Below are 16391 nucleotides of genomic sequence, written 5' to 3'. Positions count from 1 at the left end.
CTGGAATTTTTATTATGCCTTTATATGTGATTAAATTAATGCCCAAAATTTATGAGCAAGATTTCCTCAGTGCGCTGGACCTGCTTGTTTAAGCAATTTTCCAGAAATTGTTGGATTACATGGGATCACATGTTATTCATTAAATGCTTAAACTTTTATTATTGTTGTTGTTACAGGATTAATATGCTATTATTATTATTATTATTATTATTATTATTATTATTATTATTATTATTATTATTATCGCCGTCATTACTATGCTAATGTACTCTGATGGAAGATCTGGTATTTCGGTCCAAACCTTGTTTGACAGTTGGCTATAGAGTCAGTATTCTGGACGGCGCCTAACAGCGTGAGGTGGGGGGAGGGGGGGGGAGTGATGTGCGGAGTAGAGATTTCCCCAAATGCCACTTAATGTCGGAAATATTTCCACCAAATATTGACAGAGAGAGAGACGCAGGAGGGAGTCACAAAGCAATGTCACGAGTAGGTGTGCAAGAGAATTTAACAGACATTCTGGAGGTTGTCCAGATCATAGATTGGGCAACTCGTGGTAAATTAAGTTATAATCATTTTTAAAAATTAAATGGCGAATGAAAGATATATAAATGACACAAATAATACCGAGGCACGATCATTATGAGTGTTTAAAATTCGAACAAATAAATGTGAAAATTATAGCTTTCCAATATCAAATTAAGTTTTGTCGTGTTATTATAAACTCATTTAAAAGTGATTCTCGTGGAAATGCGTCATATCCGACTTCACGTATTATCTGCCAAATGAAATGCACGAGAAAACCAAGATTGGCCTAAAATGTATTTACTGCTTCTCTACACAATTCGAATTTAGCTTCCAGATTTAACATCTTTCAGGATATGTTTAGCATTTCTCACACAGATTATTTGACGCCTGCAGATTTCTACCATGATATAATTTGCAAATAATCACTGGTTTATACTTAATTCCACTGGCACTCGTTACAAAACTGAGAACTAGCAGGATATTTTAAAGAAGTTATTGAAATTGAAAATTGAAATATACATGGATGAAAAATGGTCAAATCCATTACCGAATACTCAAACGTGTTTATCTAAATCTACTTATCCTTAGAGTTTACATGTTGAAACTATACCTCTATATAAGGAAAAATAGACTTGTAGAGAGAAACCCAAGCGTAGTAAAGACTCGAAACACGAGGAACTTCGGACACTTCGGGATTTACTAATGTGATATTTTGTGAATTATTTACCACACGCAAACAACTTTTCTGTTAGTTTAGATACATCTAGCTATTGGACGATCAGAATATCTGATGTGGTTAGAGCTGCGTGCCCATGTATTGATTTATAAACACTTGTAATCAAAAACATAGCGGCGCAAATAATTGATGAGATGCTCCCATGGCGCACATGGATAAAATTCTTTGATTCAACTTTTCAGGACTGGAATTTCAGCATGAAGCGTATACTTTAAAAATGGTCTTGCACCCTTACATCAAACTTTTTACGTTACAACCTTCCACTGATAGATAGGCTTAAATAGTCCTAAGAGACACTTTAAGAAAGTGACCAAACAAAACGAGTCAATTCCGGGAGGAAACAAAACAAAAAAATCCCGTCTATTGATTAATGTAACTCTAAATATTTTTGTTTGTTTGTTTGTGTTTTATTATTATTGTTAAAGTTATTTTGATCTCTCTTCTTTTTATTTAGAGCTAGGCGTGTTTTGTGAGCTACTGGCTGTAACTTTCAGTCAGGATGCAGTTGTTTGAGCAGAATCCAAAAACCTCAATGTCAGGTGAATGAATAGCCCATAACGGATGATAACCTATTCGCCCTCGCCTGGTTGGACTAGTCGCCATTAGGAAGTGCGAGGGAAATGAATGTATAAGGCCAGATCGAAGGGATGCACACAGTCCATTAAACGTCTCTAGTTACCGTGTGAGTGACTGTCTAATTGACTGATTGATAGTGTGGTGTATAGGTGTGGGCTTAGAGACACTTCACGGCTGATCCGGACAGGCGCGCAGCAGCTCGCACGGGAAAGTCTTTCACCGCGCAAACTAAACAAATGTTTTACAACGTGCTTTACACAGAATATAAACTTTCACTCTATATATAGAGATCTATATATTCACCGTTCATGTGCAGTAATAAAAACCGACGCGGAATTTCCAAGATTCTTATATAAACTTATATATAAATATTATAAATATGTATATATATATATATATATATATATATATATATATATATATATATATATATATATATATATATATATAGATGCTATTAACATTAGCCACGAAACATACATATAGCCAGCATATCAACAACAACGACACAGCATATCAATAATCATACACTTCAACAACAGTAATAGACCGAAACAATATTGCAAACAGATCTTATATTCTAAACAAAACTTCCTCCGGCACAAGTCCCTAGAAATAAAGACCACCCTGTGATTCTTTAACAGCGCAGTGTAGTCACTGACATACCTCAACTTCTCCCGGTCAGTTGTTCCGTACTCTCCAATCGGCCGACGCTTAAGCAATTTAAACCGTGCGTGCGCTCACTTTACCGTTGTACGGGGTGCCAGGAGCCGGGGACCGTGGAAACACCTCTACACCAGTAACCACGGAGTGAGAGGGAAAGAGGGAGGGCACAGAGGAGGTGTGCATCTCTCCCTGTGTAAGTAGTTAATTAGTAAATCCCCATTCGCTGTGCCTCGGGTCGGTTTGTTTTCCCCGGTCGACAAGCCGAGAGGAAAGAGAATTTGAAGTAGGATTCGACCCGTTTCCGCTCCTCTGTCTCGTATATGAGCTTAGTGTGTGTGTGTGTGTGTGTGTGTGTGTGTGTGTGTGTGTGTGTGTGTGTGTGTGTGTGTGTGTGTGTGCACGCGCGCGTGTGTTGTGTATCCTCTTCTCCTTTCCTCTTTCTCTCATTCTTTTCACCTTTTCACCACAGAAGAAAACAATTTTCACCTTAACCATCACGCACAATTTCTGTCTATCTTTCTGTCTATCTTTGCTATTTTTGTCATTTGTAGTATGTAACTGGAATGCCTACTGGCATGTTTCTTTCAGTTAAAGTTTTATTTTTTTCAGTTAAGGTTTACGTGTAAGAAAAGCTTCCAGTCTTTGGACTTTGGACTTCTTGCAAAAGAACTTCTTTGGCATCTGACAAACATCTTTCATACGGACTTTGTAAAGGTTTTCTATCTGGATGATGAATACTTTCTGTTATGCAGTGAATATTTTCTACTATTATTTCTAACCCCAAAACTTGACATTTCTGAAAGCTTGCAGTGCAGAAATCTGACATCAACTTACTGCATGACTACAGATAATGCCACATGAGTACCAATAATGTAGACATTCATATTCCCCACCATGTGAACTTGATTCGCTCCCTATTCAACAAACCCAAACCTGTAACACCCCTTTCCTCCACTTAACAATACGACTCCACACTACATTCTCACACTAAGTGCTATTGTCTGCATAGACACACTTAACCCTTTACAGTTTACATGAACATTTCACAAAACAAATTACACACTTTCTAGATAATCTTCCACCATGGTGATTTGAAGGTTGTTTTTTTAAAAATGTGCATGGATGTATATTGCAAACTTTTACAAGGGCACTCGGTGGTTTCACAAGCAATAAACCTGTTGATCTTTAAATACCAGCAATGAGGCCTGCACCACTACTGCAAGCCTTCACAAACATCGACTCTGCCTAACAAACTTTAAGTACTTAATTGATCCTCACTCAGCTACTTAATAATCAATTAGGTAAACGTGCTGAAGTCACTGGTGTGTGGAGACAGGGGGCTGATGGGAGTTGAGAGAAACTGAACGACAGGAGAAAGATGGATGGGCAAAGGATGGAAGACCCAAAACATCGGGCATAGAGAGTAGCGAACCACATGGAACAGAAATCCGCAAGCGCTCCTCTTTATCGCCCCCTAGTGTCCGACTGGACGTAAGAGGGCTTTAAATCCATGTTTGTTCGGTTAATCCTTTGAGGTGGTCCATCCTCCCACCTTGTGGATCAGGGGATCCTTAATCCCAGTGTTAATACTCCACTTCCCCTAATGGCACAACTGGGTGTACTCATTCTGGGCTGGCCGTGTCCATGAATAAAGATATCAGCACATAAAATTAGTCAAAAGTATTTGGACAGAAATTATTCTAACATGTAGAATGTGATAGTATGTGTCAATGCAAAATCACTGTATTATTTTACATGCCTTATTTTTAGGCATGATATTACTTATTGCACACACAGAAATCCTTCACATTTAAGCTGTGTGTGGTTCATATATTAAACAACACATAGTGATCTGTAATTAAATGCATGACTGTTGCAACAATCATATCGCTAAACTCACTGCATTAATAAAGCAGACTGAAATCATCCATCTGATTAATATATGACCCACATGCACACATTACAGATATTCAAACTGCATTCAGTTACTACAGGAAAACTAACAAAGAATTTCACCAGCATTTTGTAACCACCAAACTTATTCTCATTTTACCTCCTTCAGAATAATGATAACCTGTGTGTGTGTGTGTGTGTGTGTGTGTGTGTGTGTGTGTGTGTGTGTGTGTGTGTGTGTGTGTGTGTACATGTGTTTATGTTTGTGTGTCAGAGAAAGGGAGAGAGTGAAAAAGAATGAAACTGAAAGGAAATGTGAGTAGGGAGGGAAACAACACCTAGATTCCCTGTGAACATTTCATTACAAATACACTACCAGCTAGCTGCACTCTGTTCTGGCTCCCATACCTGTGACCCAAAGGTACTTTTATTGCCCCAGTGATTGGGCACTGCAGTGTAGGTCTCTAATCTCAACTCATGTGTGTGTGCACGCATGCATGTGTATGTGGGGGAAGGGGGCTGAGGGGGTGGGGGGGGGGGGTGTTTGCCCTCTTTCATTATTTTTGATTAAAGTAATTAATAGAAGCAGGCAGAGTTTTTTTTCTTATTCTCTTTTATCCCTGCCAGATATATTCCTTTTTTTTGAGGACTAGACAAAATTTCAGGGCACTTTTCACACTTCCTCCTTTAATCAGACATGAACAATGAAAGCGGGTGCGTTAAGGTGAGTAAACCGCACCACACATGAAAGGAAGCAGAAGAAGTGAGAGAGACAAAGAGCGTGAAGAAAGCAACGAGTGTAGAGGAACAGTCTCAGTGAGGCAGGGGAGCACAAGGGCTGGATGGAGAGAGGGGTGGAGAGAAAGAGAGAGAGAGAGAGAGAGAGGGGGGGGGGATGAGAGGAATGAGGGAAAAGATGGAGAGAAAAGAGAAGGAATCCAGAAAGATAGAAAGAAAGGAGAGAGGGACATGAAAAGAAGAGAAAGGAGAGGGATGGGAAAGAGAAAGAAAAGAGAGGGATGGTGATAGAGACAGGGGGAGAGATAGAGGGATAGAGAGAAAGCCAATGCAAAAGAAGCAGAGAGAGGAAGAGAGTGCAGGCACATATTCATGTGTGTGAGGGGGAGAGAGGAAGAAGTAGAGCCAGAAAGAGAGACAGAGACAACAGGGAGAGAGAGAGAGAGAGAGGGAGGGAGGGAGAGAGGGAGAGGTTGAACGAGCAGTGAGAACGCAAGAGAGCAAAGGGAGAAGTGGGAAATGGAGAGCAAAAGAGAGGTAAAGAGAGCGAGAAAGAGCTCCAGTCCCCAGTCTTAATCTGAGCAGGTCTGATCAATAGCCCATTTCCCATTGTTGCCAGAGCTCTTCGATCGCTACACCACCGAATTAACACACCCACTTTAATCTGAGGGGGAGAGGGGCCCCGTGGGGGCAGGGGGGGGGGGGGGGGGGGGCGGGGCAGCATGGTCTGGGCTGGGGGGGTTGAAGGGGGGCAGGGGTAGCAGCTGTGGAGGCATCCTCAAATGAAATCAAATCTAATTGTTATCACTGTTGGGCCTGGTGTTATTACTACCACTGTTTACAATTATGTCTAAGCGACTGGTCTTGCCTCTGTTGGTCACTCACTCCAGCAGTAAAGCACAAAGTAAACTGGACACACATAAACAGATTGGAGACACTGTACTCGTCACGACAGTAAGAAGTGTGGAGGCCAAATAAGAAGAGTGGAGACGAGGTGTGGAGGCTATATATTTAATAAGATGAGACTTATAAACCTATTAGGCTTATACACAACTAGAACCATTAATGAACTCTAGTGTACTTTACTGTACTATACTGCACTATACTATACTATAGTAAAAGGTTCTTTAATTTACCATAGCCCTAACAATTGTGTGCTAACTAACTATGCATCGTTCACACTCCATCTGTGTTGCTTTAGACCAAAGTGACAAACCATACACAAAAAGTCTGCTTCCAGCTCCATACAAGTACCATGTTACAGTTGTCATATTTTCATGTCATATTGCACACGACGATTTCGAATCTAGGCCAGCCTTGATATCTGGCCTCCAAAGCACTATGTCTACCACCATCCTCGTCTTCCTCTCTTGGTTGGCTTTAGCTAACAGTGCTGGATGTTGCTGCCATGCTGGGCTTCACAGAATGTGGAGAAAGAGAGCTGGTCTGTCAAATTACTCCCTCATCTCCATTAGCCCACATCACCAACCCGTGACCCTGGTGCACCAGAATCTGCTCTTTCTACTTGCCCGTGTCACTTTATTTCATATCACAGTAATTTTCTCATTAGTGCAGGGATTTAATTGTGGGTAATTAAGCATGTCCATGCAAGGAGTGTAGCGCACAGTGGCTAACCGCGGCTAACTGTGGCTAGCCGTGGCTAAATGAGCTTCAGTTCGGCTGTGAAATCTGAGGTTAAGCGAGGGCGGCGTGAGAGCACGGCACCTGAAGTTAGCAACTTAAAAAAAAACAAGATGTAACATTGCAATTTGGATGGAATCAGAGGGTCTTATTTGTTGCTGACTGTAATCTACAGACACCAGCATAATAGCCACTCAGACTTTACAAAATACAAACTCAAAGAACTGGTCCTGATCAAGAAACCTAGCAACACGTCCAAGTTGTGGTCACCATGACATCAATACACTACATCTATCCTCTTCAAAATCTTTCCACAGATCTAGTACTTACAACCGCATTGCTTAGCACACACATTCCAGAAAGCAGGATTGAGTTTTTGCATTTAAATAGAGTCACGATTGATTCCAAGAAAGGTGACTGAAAATTAAATCCTGAAGATTGCACCTAGAAGGTGTATGTATACCATACACACACACACACACACACACACACACACACACACACACATACATACATATACACACACATATACATGCATACATATACACATACATGTACATACACATATACACACACATATACATGCATACATATACACATACATATACACACACATATACATAATACATATACATACATACATATACATACATACATACATACATATACACACACAGGGAACTACTGAATAAGCCTTTTATTCCAGTCTTCTGGAAGTCCATAAAGGTCCATGTGAGCCATAAACAAGATGGGCAATGATGTAGTCATTGACTTTAGGCTATGGTTGTCTCCACAGTGGATGGGGGAGAGGGTATAATTAGGCCCAGCATTTATGAGTGTTTGACCCTCGGTGGAGTGATGCTTCTTGCAGAAGTCTGTTATAGCCTCTATAAACAGTGGCATGTGTGCTTAGTAGAAATGGACCCACAGGAAAACACAGACATATATCACAACCTATAGATGTCAGAACACACAATTAAATTAGTGGTGCTCAATAAATTAACCCAAAGTCACTTATTTCCCTACAAAGATGAATTTTGGTTAAGTGAATGTAGGAGGAACTCACTGAACATTTCATGGCTCTATGCTTGAAGTGCATAATTACATTTTGTATTTACATAATTATTATTCAGGCCTACATAATCAATTGAAGTTGATGCTCACCCCCACCCCCCATTCAGCAGCAAGGACCATATGTGGGTGAGACAATTCTCTGGGATGCTTTTCTGATCAGTCTACCAAAGTCTTCAGATCAGTCAACCAAGGTCTACAGATGTTTTGGTTTACTGTTAAAGGTTAAATAAACACATGATAAGGTCCATACAACCATTCATACATCCTCCCAAAGCACGCAGTCCAAACTTTCAGTCACAAGTCCAGTACATAGAGATAATCAATTATGGCAGCCCAAGGCATCCCGCTGTAAAGAAACTTTTATGCCAGAGTTCTATGAACGCACTTTTTCCACAGTAATTAGCTCCAAACAAACAAAGCGATTACTGTATAAACAAGTACACCATGCATCACCTCCAGTTCCACTTCCTTTCACTTTACACACGCGCCGTCGCGCGCCCTCCAGACATGAGATAGTTCGGTAACAATGTGGCACCTTTTTTCTTTATCGCAACCCAGAGTAATTCCGTCAACCCGCCTCGTAAAAATCATTTTACCAAACAAAAACAGCAAGCCAAACGCTTCGCACAAACCATCATTCCACACTTGAACTTTTACGATACTCTGCTTTTCTACACACTAGCTTCACACATGGGTAGGAAAGTCTCCGTCTGAAGCGCGGAGTGGAGTAGAGGCGCTCGCTCACCTGACGCTGCGTCCTCACATGGACTCTCGTCTCGGCGTGAAGCGCTTGGAGTTCCGGAGTCCCGTGGTCTGCACCCAAAACACCGACTGGAAACCATAGAAAATCAACTGACACACAAGTTGAATTATTTGTCCCCTTTTTCAATTTGACTCACGCTACGCATGTTTATCTGTTAGCACTGCGGGACGCACGATCAAAACGCCGAGGGAGGAAATAAGACAAAAAGAAAATTACGACCAAACTAATGCTGCGCAATTAAACAAAATGACAAAAAAAACGAGTTCTTTAGACTCAATATCTTTGATAGTGAAATAAAAACCGTCGCCCACCCCACAGATTTCAGCAGTCCCTCGCAAGTCCGCCAGCAATGAGTTCGGGATGGGACGCGAGGGGTGAGCTCACACTCAACTGCACATCACAAGTCATGCACGAGAGCGCGAGGAGCGGCTCGCGCGCGCAGCCGAGGAGAGGAGGAGAGGAGGAGAGAGGGGGGACATGTCGGTGAGGACCGAGAGGTGGAGAAAGGTGAAAGGGTGGTTGGAGGAGGGGAAGAGAGGTGTGCCGCGGTATGGGGTACCCCCTGAAGCAGACTGTGCGCAGGCTACTCAAGTTTCAATCTATTCGGCGAGGCTGCGAGGCGCTCTTACTGCACCTGATCTTGTGCCAGTGTCGGAAAATTGACCAGCGACTGAGAGCAAAAGAGGAATCCGCCTCGGAAAATATATGTAGACGGTGGGCAGATTGCGGATCGATCAGGTTATAATTTTGTCCAAAGTCAGAGAAAATAAAGTTCATGGAGGAATGAAATTTGAAAACAGATGGCGAATCCCTTCGCACTAAATAAGATTCGATCTCTTGGAATGGAGTGTAGATAATATTTGGTTGGACGTTTGATGGAAAATGACGGATTTTTCATTTTGGACAGGTGGGGGTAGATACAGGTTGGGGTGGGGCTAGGCAGGGTAGTGAGGGCTGCGCGTGCTTGAGGGGGATACAATGTGTCTAAAGACGAAAACTTGGTAGACGAGAGAGAATGTTTTTTTCCACTGTCCCTACGCCTACCCCCTCTCTCTTCCCACCTCAAACTGTCTAAATACCCCCAACCAACATTTCTAGTGCTCTTCTAAAACGGAGAGGGGGCGTGAGGGAGAAAGAGAAAACAAGAATACCAAATAAATGAGAAATTTTCGTACAGGCACCGCTTCCGCGCGTTCCATGCTAGCAATAACAATTAAATATCGACCGCTTTCCCCGGCCGGAGAGAACCTGAGATACTCGGAGACTGCCAAGTACCGAGACCCCCGCTCACCCCCCATCCTCCCTCCCGCTTCTCCCTCACACATCTACCTTCCCTTCTTTCTCTATTCCTCTCTCTGCTCTTTCACATGTAATACGAATCCATCTTAATTCTTCTGTTCATGCTCTCCATCTTCCTCATCATCTAAGTTATTTGATTGTTATTTTGATCTTTGCAATAATGAAAACATTAGGCCCATCTCTTTCTCTTTGTTTTTTAGACAACAGTCTTACACATCAAGGACTGCAATGTTCTTTCGCTTACGAATAAATGACCAAATACCACGTAAGTATGAAAGACCGCGTATTTGAAGTCAGTTACTCTACCTTAACCAATATGAACAGGACGCCCTTTTTAGCATTCTGAGACTAGATCCACGTCATGATCATTTAGTCTGCACTTGTACATGTCTCACAGATGAGTTCATTCCGTATTACTCCACTCCATAGTTTGGCTAGAGATTATAACTGAATAATGGAAGGCAGTAATTAGATTAAGTGGACATATATGATCAATTGAAAGATTCGTCTTGGTTCAATTTAAACTAAATGTCTTGCGAGATCAACAGATATCATTTTAGTGATGAAATCGCCTATATAGTTTATCTCATGACCGACTACTGTCCAAGTCTCTCTCTCTCTCTCTCTCTCTCTCTCTCTCTCTCTCTCTCTCTCTCTCTCTCTCACACACACACACACGCAAACTTACCAGACGACCGTTACATTTTAAAGAGAACAACTACCCAAGTTGTTACTAAGACATAAAAAAATGTGCTATCACATTTTAGCGTGCACAGTTGCTTAGTTAGGCCTACTGTTGGCATCATCAAGCAATGTCCAGATCTCACAAGACAGGAAAACCTTTTTATGACAAGTGTGTTTGATAATAGGCCCGAGGTCGAGATGACATGTCGAGAGAGACTGAAGGCCTCACGCTTAAGCCAAAAGACAACTTTTCAAACGAACAGCTCAACTATCAAAAGTTTCTCCATCACCGTCATTGCCTTTTCACTTGCTGCTTTTTTCCCGCCCCAGAACTTCTTTCTCCTCGCACCCAAACCATTCGATTTCTATTTACTTCCCCCCACCGTCCTGCCCCCCGTTCGTTCACTCTCCTCATCCGATCTCCCAATTTTCACACCTCCCGCTTTCAACGCATGCTATTAAACCCCATTCTTCCCCCCTCTTTGCCCTGGTGGCCCCGCTCTCTCCTTCAATCTCATCACCCCACTCCCCTTCCCATCGTACTCTTCCCCCATCCATCTCGTTTACTCATCGTTTGTATTTAATTAGTTAATGCATTAATTATTTACGCCCCAGTAGCCTACCTGCAGTATTAACATACCTTTCCTACTAACCGCCCGACGCTCGCGCGTCGCACCGTCAGCCGCGGGGGCTATTTCCGTGGACACCAAAAACCCCGTTCCGCCCTCCCCCTTTCCCCTCTTTACCCCATACCTCTTTTTCACTTTATTTCTTGGTCTTCCACTCTTTGCCCCCTGCCTATTTCCCCCCAGTCATCTCTCCAGCGTCTATCTTTCTTCCCCCATACACACACTCCTTTTCTCACAGTGCCGTGTAGTCGCCTCCATCGGCTAGTCTCTCTCCCCGGCGTTGGAATTATGAAAAATGCGCCCATCGACAGAGCGCCTCAGCTTCGATTAGCCGAGATGGGACATGACAGGCCGCGATCAATACTTATACCGTCCTATAACGTGTCAACTAATGAATCAATCTCGGCTAAATTTTCCATTTTTCAAAAGCCGACGCGAGAGACTGGAATATCCTCTTTTGTAAAGATATTATTATCGATTTCGTCGGCAATTTGACATCGGGGGTAGTTAATTCCACTCTAGAATAAAATTGAAAACACTTGAGATTGAAGTGAGAGAGGCAGAGAGAGGGAGGGAGGGGGGGGAGTCGGGGGCTGAACGGGAGGGGAGGAGAGAGACGGTTGTTGACTTGATAAAAGAGGATAGGAAGATAGAAGGAAGAGGAAAGGGGAATGAAGGAAGGACAGGCCTTCCAGGGGTGCAAAAGAATCTATCTATCTATCTATCTATCTATCTATCTATCTATCTATCTATCTATCTATCTATCTATCTATCTATCTATCTATCTATCTATCTATCTATCTATCTATCTATCTGTAAAATAGTTGACATGATAGAATCCAGTGAACAATATTTTTTGTTTATTCATGTTAGGCTGAGTCAATGGTTCCTGCAGGAAAACTCTCCATCTAGGTTTCTGCTATTGGATGAAATGTCATAGACGACGTGCCAGACATGTCTGTAGGCCCTGTGTGACAAGGCCCATTGACAAGGACCCCCTGATAGGGTCATTTGGCTAGGGTAGTTTATGTTTCACAGAAGTAGGCACAGCAGACGCATCAGTTTGTTACCATATGACCATATCACTAAGCATCGACATGCCGTTGGCCTCTTTGAATTCAAAATGGCTTGCGAGAGCTCGTGTTCCAGCGGAAGGGTGGAAAACAGTAACAGAGGGATAGGAAGAGATAGAAGGATTAAGAGAGAAGGGAAAAGAGGGGACAAAATGAGAGAAAGAAAGCGAGCGAGAGAGAGCGCGTGAGAGAGTCAGCATGTGTGTCAGAGTGAAATATAGATGGAGGAGACCAGTGTGTGTGCGGGTCAGGAAGGTGCAGTGTAACTGTCGACAATCACAGCCTTATTTACCTGTCAAAAACACTATCATCCCACATAGCCTCAGCAAAGCAATTTCTGCTGTCACTCCCTCCTCTTTCTCTCTTTCTCTGCCTCCAATTACAACCTAGAGGGCTATTTCTCTCCTGGACAAAAACACTGCCCGCCAGCCACCCCCCCTCTTCCGATTGCCCTCTTTTTCGCTCCCTCTCTTGGCCTTACTCCCTCGTCTTGCCTTAGCCAAGAGTTGCAGAGTGGAAATGAACAAGCTGTAAACACACACCACTTAGTTCTGTTTGTGTGTGTGTTTGTTTGTGTGTGTGTGTACGCGCGTGTGTGAGTTCACATGTGTACAAGGTAGTAGATTGAGAACTCAACACTTTTAGCATGATAGATACACAGAAAATGGAATCATCGACTACGTCTGAGCCACTGGCTCCATGCAGTAAATTTTAAGGGGGCGCGACGTTGCGGCCCGATTAGAAGAGCACGTGCGTGTACACCCAACAGCGCAACAACCAACTGAGTCGGTCATCCAGCAGAAAAGGTTAGCCGACGCTCTCGGACTGTTTAGTGATGAGCATATTCCACACAAACTGCATTTATTCAAGTGATTAATGGGAAGAACTGTCCAACCTTATTTTATCTGTGTATGATACATTTATTAATATACAACTGCATTAAAAAAAGATACTCGATATTTACAGTTTGCGATTATATAAACTTACTTATACAAACATTAATAAATATTGTATAATGTTAAATTATATAATTTATGGACATGTCTATACTTGGTTTAATTATGGATATTCATTAACTCAGCAGCTTTCAGGCAGTTCTAACTTAATTGTAGACTCTCTTTGTTTTATTTTAGAAGTTTTGTTAAACAAATGCAATCTTAGACAAAGGCTGAAGACAGCCACCCTACCCAGTACTCAAACCCAGGTCCGACAGGCAGTAAACAGAAGCCCACAACACCAGGCCTAACAGCCAGCCCTCAGGCGTAGCAGCCAGAGCACCCATTTAATCTTCCTAAGTGACTGTCTCCTTCACACAAAATCTTTAGAAATACCCAATTAGCAGTATGCATACATTTTAACATTCTATTACTTTTCGGCAGAATTAGAAACCAATTACATTTCCAGTACCTTATGGTAAGACTCACAAACCAGTTGATTTTATATTAGGGACTTCCCAATATGTTCTAATGAAGAGTCAGGTTTAACTGAGATGGTCTGATGTTAACTGTCATGAGGTAAAATGTCAAGCAGTGGTGGTGTTGGTGGTGTTGGTGGTGGGGGGGTGGTGGGGGTGTTGTTGAGGGCAGTGAGTGGCAGCGTGACAGATAACAGCGGCAGCAGCACTTGCACTGTCTCACTGATATGTCAACAAGGCCTGTTACATAGCTAGCATGTGGCTCTCGTAAGCTGTCACTCAGTCCCTGTCACCCACATACACACACACACACACACACACACACACACACACACACAAACACACACACACAGACACACACAGATCAGGCTGGCTGAGTCACACCACGCTGTCCACCTCATGGTTTAGTCATAGGGCATCCAGTTCCAAACAAATAAGTGTGTAAGTGTGTTAAGAAAATGATCCACCAAACACAGGCGTGCTCTGCTCAATATGCATCCTGTCCACTCTCAGGGGGTCGAACCACTGTGGTCCTTAGCAGAGCACACTACTGTTCACGTGAGGGTGGAGTGTCCTTTAAGTGATATCTATGTGCTAGATGACACAGATCACATGCCTTCTCTGGCAACCTAATACATTCAGTTTAACTCTGACAATCAATTCTTTTTATTTCTACAACTGTAAAAACATTGTTACATGTACATGTAAAATTTGTGTGTATTGTATATATATATATATATATATATATATATATATATATATGCGTTTGAATGTCATTCATTACATAACAAACATACTGAGACACATTTAAAAAATGATAAATTCTTTAACTTATCCCATACAAATCATACATCATATTAACTATAGCGTGCCTGGGTGAGTAGAATTTCTAAAAGTCTGGAGAAACATCTGAACATGTGTTGACACTGAGAATGCCTCAATGTCACATTTGCCACAACTCTTTTACTGAAGCTATCAGACAGTAACGCTACTTGTTCAAACATTTGCCAGAGAGTGGTGTAACAAAAGTTCTCTGTAATAGCTGGTGTATCGTAAACAATAGCCATAGAGACAGATAACTGCAGTTTTTCTAGTGTACAGTTTTGGAATTTTCGCTTGCACTTATATGAAACTATCCTATTAACATACATTTTTATTGAAAGGTCGTAAAGTTACAGTAAATGTACATTTTTCTTAAACTCAGAGATTCTACCATATTTCAGGTGTTTTTTTCAGTCTGAGAAACATCTGGCTTTAGATTTGTAGGGTTAGACAAGCAAAACCTTCATAGTCACTCCAAAATCTGGAGAAAGCACATCATGTCCTCGTTTCCTGAGTGCTTGCGTGTCAAGCATGTCCCATGATTTAACAGCCTGAGCACAGAATGAGATTAATGAGAGCAGATGTGTACCTGACAAAAAACATTAAAGGAGAAAACAAATGATTACATCAAAGGAAGAACAACCTAACACAACGGCATGTGTGTATCCAAAGCAACACAACATCCACTCCCCGAAAGCTTATATACCATGTTTGAGGAAATATTTCCCATGTAAATCACATCATTTGCCTAAACATCTGTTCAATCACATGATTTAGTTATAAATAAAACACAAGACCTGAAATCAAGGGAGCGTGTCTATTTGTACAGTAATGCAGTCTCTTAAACGTCTCACTGGTTCCTGGCGTCACTGCTTAAGTAATAAGAGAGGACAGGCCTGCCGAATAAAGCCATGGGAGTGCTGCACCAGTCAGAGAAAGCTGCTGTAGAGGAGGTGAAACCAGCCTGCTCCTGAGACCCAGAGGACAAGGACAAAGGGACAGACAGAGAAAGGCCAGAGAGGCACCCAAACAGGAGCAGAGGAGAGAAAGTGGAAGTGAGGCCTGCTAAGACATGGAGCCTGTCCAGGACAGAAGGAAAGAGAGTTTGGCTTAAAAGGAAAGATGAAAGTGAAAAGTATTAGGGAGTTAGAGAGTGTTAGGGCAAAAGGAAGGAGAGAGAGATGTATAGAGAGCAAAGAGTAATGGCGAATTGAGTGTGTGTGTGTGTGTGTGTGTGTGTGTGTGTGTGTGTGTGTGTGTGTGTGTGTAAGTGTTAATGCGCTGCACTCTGGATTAGTGCAGGTGGCTCGGGCAGTTGAGCAGAACCAGCCAGCCCTCACAAACCAATCAGGCCTTCATTAGGCCAGGCGGGGGGATCGATGCTCAGCCCACATCAATTAAACAGGGCCCATCTACCCAGCGCTCGCATATATACCATCTCCAACACACACACACACACACACACACACACACACACACACACACACACACACACACACACACGAATGCATGTACGCAAACACAAACACCACACACACACACACAAACCCACACGCAGGCACGCATGCAAACACACACACCCCCCCCCCACACACACACACAACACGCACACACGCACACTCGCACACACACACACACACACACACACACACACACACACACACACACACACACACACACACACACACAAACAAACACACATGCATGTACATACACACATGAAACACACATACACACACACACCATCTACAATAGGTTATGATTTTTTAAAGTCATGGATGCATACATGCATGAAGACATGTACACTCAATGTCTGTATTTGAAATCTGAGTATTTATACAACAGCACATTTGTGACT

General features: G+C 42.4%; 1 protein-coding gene across 1 annotated transcript in view; it reads right to left on the bottom strand.

Annotated features, from left to right (window-relative positions):
• erfl1 (Ets2 repressor factor like 1) overlaps positions 1–9007 on the bottom strand; it is a 49059-nt gene extending 40052 nt beyond the window's left edge. Inside the window, exons 1-2 of the transcript XR_013132122.1 lie at positions 8924–9007; positions 8595–8680 (exon numbers count right to left, since the gene is read on the bottom strand). The gene's annotated coding sequence lies outside the window, so the exon portion shown is untranslated. The remainder of the gene's footprint in view (positions 1–8594; positions 8681–8923) is intronic.
• Positions 9008–16391: the final 7384 nt, after the last annotated feature.

This window comes from Brachyhypopomus gauderio, chromosome 7 (genome assembly GCF_052324685.1).
Source record: "Brachyhypopomus gauderio isolate BG-103 chromosome 7, BGAUD_0.2, whole genome shotgun sequence".
NCBI classification, from domain to species: domain Eukaryota; kingdom Metazoa; phylum Chordata; class Actinopteri; order Gymnotiformes; family Hypopomidae; genus Brachyhypopomus; species Brachyhypopomus gauderio.
The sequence above is the reverse complement of the archived record's forward strand: the minus strand, read 5'-3'. Positions and strand labels throughout refer to the sequence as shown.